We start from the raw sequence: 6,351 nt of genomic DNA on the forward strand, positions 1-6,351 counted from the left end.
AGGAAAGGGAAAGAAGGAGAGGTTTAGAGATTAGTCTATAGTTAAAGTAGTAATATACTTTTAAATATACTACGACTATCTATTAACTCTTGTCTCTTTTACTCTATAGAAATATACCTAATATTCTAATCTCTCTTCTTTACTAAAAGGTTACAGACTATTAGAGTAAGAAGTAATAATGTAGACACGACAAATAAACCTTAATAAGACATAGGCCTCTTCTTAAGTAACTCTTTAGAATACCTCTTTATAAGTAGATAGTAGTAAACCTAGTATAACTTTCTAAATGTTAATAGAAATCCTTTCTTTAAGTAAGACTAAGTTAAACAAGAGGATTACCTAAGTAAGGGTAGAGTAGTGCCTTAAGTAAAAACAAGACTACTTTATAGTACTTAAGAAAGAAGAGGCTCTCTTAATAAACCTATACAAATTTAATGACCCTCTTAAAGTAGAATAGCCCTTTTAGTAAACTTGTATTAAGGAAATAAGGAAGAGTTATTATAATACCTCTTTTATTCTACTAAAAAACAAGATATATACTAGTATTATAACCTTCTTATTTAACTAAGAAACAGAGTTTAATACTTATCTAGAGAGTTATCTAATAGATACTAAACGTATTAGCACTATAATAGTAGTACTAAAGGATTATATTAAAGAGTACTAAAAGTCTTTTATTTTTTTAGAAAAAGGTAGATTAGTTCTTAATATAACTTAAGAAGAAATAAAGACGTAGCTTTTCTATAGTATCGTAAATAAGGGTACCTACTCTCTTAAAGTAGTGTTAAAACTCTAAATATTAACTTAAAACTAAAACAAGACTTTTAAGAATTTCCTTTAATAGTATAACTCTCTAGTTATTAAACTTAGCTACGCCCTCTTAAAGATATTTTATATCTACCTTCTTATTAATTGTTTAAAGCCTAAGTTAAGGGCCTATATAGTAAGTAGTAAGGTCTTAGATACCTTTAAGGTAGTTAAGGTAGTAGTATTAAGAAAGGAAACTCTTATTTAGATAAGGTAATAAGAAGGCTCTTATAGAGCCCCTTTAATACTATACTATACTAGAAAAGGCTTCTCTTATAATCTAAAGACCTTATCTATACTAGTAAACATATAAGGGACATCTAGTAGCTAAACTTTAAATACGTAAAAAGACTCTTCTAGCGTTATAAAAACCCTTTTAGTAAGTAAGGTATAAGGTAACTACTACTAATACTAGTAGCCTAGTTATTAGGTAAATTTGTACTTACTATACAAATACTCTATATATAGTTAATCTAGGTATACTTACGCTTAGTACCTTAATAAGGCTAGTACTTTAGGCACTAATACTATACTAGTAGCCTACTACGTTACGCCTAAACAATAAGAAGAGAGGCGACCCTTAATAAGTATTTAAGTAGAGATACGTATTAGGGGTAGTTAGGTAGCTATACTAGCCTTACTAGACTTAAGAGTAGAAGTTAACCTTATCTACTTACGACTATTAGGACAAGAGGTACTATAGTAACTTAACGATTATATTATAGTATCCTTACTATTCTAAAAAACAATAACAAGCTTTAGGTTATATAATCTGTTTATTAAGGCCTAAGATAACTACTTAATAGTAAGGCGACATTAAGGTAGATTTGTTATTACTAATATTAAGGACTTAGATGTTATACTTAGATTTCTATAGCTAGAGGCTATAGACCTAATTATTTTATAAAAGACCTAGACATTTGTATACCTTATATCGTCTTTAATAGTTAGGCTATATATAATAAAGAAAGAAATTAAGAAGGCGATAAAAGAAGCTTAATTTATAATTATAGTAATAGTATAACTAATTATAGTAGACCTAGAATCCTTAAGTAAGAAAGAACTATAAAAGGAACTATAGAAGGATAGTAAGGCTATAGCGACCTTACTTAGTAAGTACTAATAATTTATAGACGTCTTCTCTAAGGAAAGGGCTAGATCACTACTTGTAATTAATAGCCCTACTTATATAATAGACCTTAAAAGAGACGTAGTACTACTATATAGCTAAATCTACTTACTTATAAAGGTTAAGCTAAGTGTCTTATACAAATATTTAGATAACGCCTTAGTAAAAGGATAGATCTGTCTAAGTAAGAGCCTTACTAGTACTCTAATACTATTTGTTCTAAAGAAAGGAGAAAAGCTACGACTTTATATTAACTACTAAGCGTTAAATAGTATAACTAGAAAGAACTAAGCCCTTATTCTATTAATTAAGGAGATCCTTAACCGGCTGTTATAAGCCCGTGTCTACACTAAGCTTAACCTACGTAAAGCGTACTATTAAGTTTGTATTAAGGCCGGTAATAAGTAGAAAACAGCTTTCTAGTACTAATATAGCTACTTTAAATACTACGTTATACTCTTTAGGCTAGTAAACGTACTAGCGACCTTTTAGTCCTTTATTAATAAAGTACTAGAAAATCTTATTAATAATATTTGTATTATATATCTTAATAATATCCTTATCTACTTTATAAATAAAGAAGAGTATACGTAGTATATTTACTACGTCCTTAAACGTCTCTAATAATATAACCTCTATACTAACCTCTTAAAGTACGAGTTTAATATAAAGTAAGTAGGTTTTCTAAGATACGTTATTAACTTATAGAGAGTTCGTATTAAACCTAAGCGTGTCTTTATAATCTAAGAATAGCTTATTCCTATAACTATAAAAGACATTTATGTCTTCTTAAGGTTTACTAGGTTTTATAGGCGCTTTATTAAGAATTATTTAAAGATTATAGTACTACTAACAAATCTCCTTTAAAGTAACGTCGCTAGTACTATTACACTAAGTTCTAAAGCCTTAAAAGCCTTTTATAAGCTACGACTAGTCTTTATAAAGGCTCCTTTCTTATATTACTATAACTCTAAACTACTTACACGTATAAAAACAGATATATCTGCCTATACTATTAGTACTGTCCTTTTATAGCTATAAGAAGGCCGCTAGTACCTTATTACGTTTATTTCTAAAAAGCTAAAAAGGCTAGAGCTATACTATAATACCTTTAATGCTAAGTTAATAGCTATTATTAAGGCTTTTAGGTTATAGAGGCTGTACTTAGTATATGTATAAAGTTTAGTATTAGTCTTAATAGATTACTTAAACTACTATTACCTCTTTATAAAGCTAAAGTTGTTATAGTAGTAAGCTAGATAGCTAAAAGAACTTTCTGTCTTTAACTTTAAGATTAAATATAAAGAGAGTAGCTAAAACCCTACTAATAAGTTGTTATAGTAGCCTGACTTATAAGATCCTAATAAGTAATTAGAGGCGTAACAAGCTCTTTTAGTAACTTTTCTTAATAAATTCTAGGTAAACGTAGTTACCTTAAAAGCTATTAGTCTTACTATAAGGCTTGTTTAAAACAAAGCTTTTATTTCTTTTATTCTTCTAATTCTTTTTATTCTTTTAATTTCTTTTATTCCTTTTAAAGGTCTAGTAACCTCTTTAACGTATACTATCTTAGTAGAATTACTTTAGTGTAAGAGGCTAGACTTATACTAGCTAGTAGACTAAAGTAATCGTAGGTCTTAGAGACCTTACGCTTTTATTACTAGAGTATTAAGTCGCGAATTAAACACTCTTATACTAGTAAAGAACTCTACTTAGAGTCGGGCTAGTAAGAGTAATAGCTAGGTAATAGTAACGTTAACGTTACTACTGTTACTATTAAAAGCCCTTTGTAATACATAGTAAAAGGACGCCTTTATTACTAATAAAGAGTAAAAGAAGTAGTAAGGTAGCTAAGGTACTACTAGATCTATATAAACGTTTAAGGATAATACGCTACTATAGTATTATAGACATATATATATACCTAATAATCTAGGCTTACGTAAAGAGTTACTAAAGCTTTTTTATAACGTACTTACTATAAAGTACTAGAGAGTTAGTAAAACAAAGAAAAGGCTTTCTTAATCCTTCTTTTAGCTAAGTCTTAATAAAGACGTCTATTATTACGTTTCTACTTATACTATTTATTAAAGAACAAAGGTAAGGACCTATCTACTATATAGTAAGTTAGCCTTACTCCTTATTTCTTCTAAACCTTAGTAAGAGATCTTACTTAACTTTATTACGTAGCTACCTTACTTTTATAACGTAGTAAGTAAACTATATAACTTAATACTTATTATTATAGACTAATTTACAAAATTTTCCTTATATATTCTAATAACTAATCGTCTTACTAGTAACAGACTAGTATCTCTTCTAATATACTACGTTATACGACAATTTAGAATTCTAGATAGTATTATCTTAGACTAAGGCTCTTTCTTTATAAGTAAATTCTAGAGTAGTTTTTACTAGTACTTAGTAATATTATAGCGACTTAGTACTACTTATTACTTATAAATAGACAAGTAGATAGAATAGTAGAACTAAGCTATTAAGTATTACCTTTAAACTTACTATAGCTTTATATAAGACGACTAAGTAACTAAGCTAGATCTTACTAAATTTATATATAATACTTTATAGTACTTTATAATAAATATAATACTATTATACGTACTATATAAGTACTAGCTGTAAGGTCTTAAGGACATACCTCTAAACTAGTTAAAGCTAGTAAAGGCGCTAGTAGCTAATACGTAAGTAGAGTAGCTATAAAGTAGCTATAAAGAAATTATTATATTCCTTTAGTATTCTTAAAAATAGTATAAGAAATAGTATAACTAGAACTAAAAAAAGATTTTATTTAAAAAAAGAGACTAAGTACTCTTATTAACAAAATACTTAAAGTAACGTTAACCTTCTAAGAAATTTATAGATAAGTATATTAGCCCTTACTAAATTAAAGACGTTATTAAGGACTATAGACTTACTTATAGACTACGCCTTTCTTTATTAGTATAGCTATATCTTACCTTTTTAATTATAAGCCTAGAACCTTATAAGGCGTAAGAAGGTAAAGTCCTTATAAGCCTAATAGACATTCTAGTCTTAGATAAAAAAACATTTAAAGTAAAAGCTATTCTTAACTATAAAGGCCTATAAAGAAACAGACTCTATCTTATAAAATAAAAAGAGTATAACGATTTAGAAAACTTATAAGAACTATAATAAAACCTTAATAATAGCTTATTTTTACGTAAATATAAACAAATATATTAAGATAATTATTAGAAAGGTATAATGTTACTAGTATAGTTATAGTAACGTAAGTACGACTTTTATATTTATTATATAAAAACTTAGAAACCTAAGTATCTAGAAAAAACACTAAACTACCCTTTTACTAGTAAACACTCTTTAAAGCTCTACTAACTTTATTATTATATATCTTAAAAAAAGGAAAAAGAAAAAAAATCTAAAGTACGATCTTACTTATTAAAGACACTTTAACCTTTATTTATCTATTATTTGTCTTTATTACTACCTTTTCTACTATTATTTTCTTTATTATTATCTTTTATAGTATCTACTACTACTTTATCTTTTACTTCCTTACTTTTTTTAGATCTCTATAAATTATATATATACTACCTTTAAGTTAGTAGCGACTTAGTATTAGAGTAAGGGATACTTATAACTTTCTTAAAATAAGACACGTACTTTTTAAAGATAGTAATATAGTCTTATTATACTTATATTGTCTCTTTTATAAGCTAATTATAACGATCTACCTCTATATTTATAGTTATAGTAAACTTATTATAAAGCTCTAACTAATAGGTAATTTTTACTAGATAACCTAACTTTTACTCTATACACTCTTTCTTATTTACTTTATTACTATAAAGCTTCTTCTTTACTAATATTCTAGTCTAAGACTTTAAATGTTAAAGGCTCTTCTTTACTAAAGTTTAGGTAGCCTAAATTATAGCCTGTTTATATTAGCTTTAACTTTACTATAAATAATAGACTACCTTATCTTATCCTTTTTTATAATTACCTTTTAAAGTTTGATTCCTTTAGCTTAGAGAGTTAAAACAACCTAGTAACGTTAATAAAGCTATAACGTAAGAGCGTTACCTTAAGAGGGGTTATACTTATAAAAATATACTCTTTTTTTAGATTTTTGTAATAGACGTACTTTACTAACGTAGCTACTATACTATTAGGCTATTACTCTTTACTAAGAAGGAATACTTATAGTTATTATTCTTATACTTTAGTAAGGTACCTTATAAGTCTTATAAAGCTATTTAGTTTAAGTATTACTTATAAGCTACTAAACGCTTTATTAGTACTATATTATCGTTAATAGTTTAATAGAAGTACGTTAGAAGTTCGTTAAAAGAGTCGTAAAAGAAAAAGGACGTAGTAGCGTTATATTTATATAAGGTAAAAAGAAGAAAAGA

This window comes from Amorphotheca resinae (assembly GCF_003019875.1).
Source record: "Amorphotheca resinae ATCC 22711 unplaced genomic scaffold M430scaffold_4, whole genome shotgun sequence".
Classification (NCBI taxonomy): Eukaryota; Fungi; Ascomycota; class Leotiomycetes; order Helotiales; family Amorphothecaceae; genus Amorphotheca; species Amorphotheca resinae.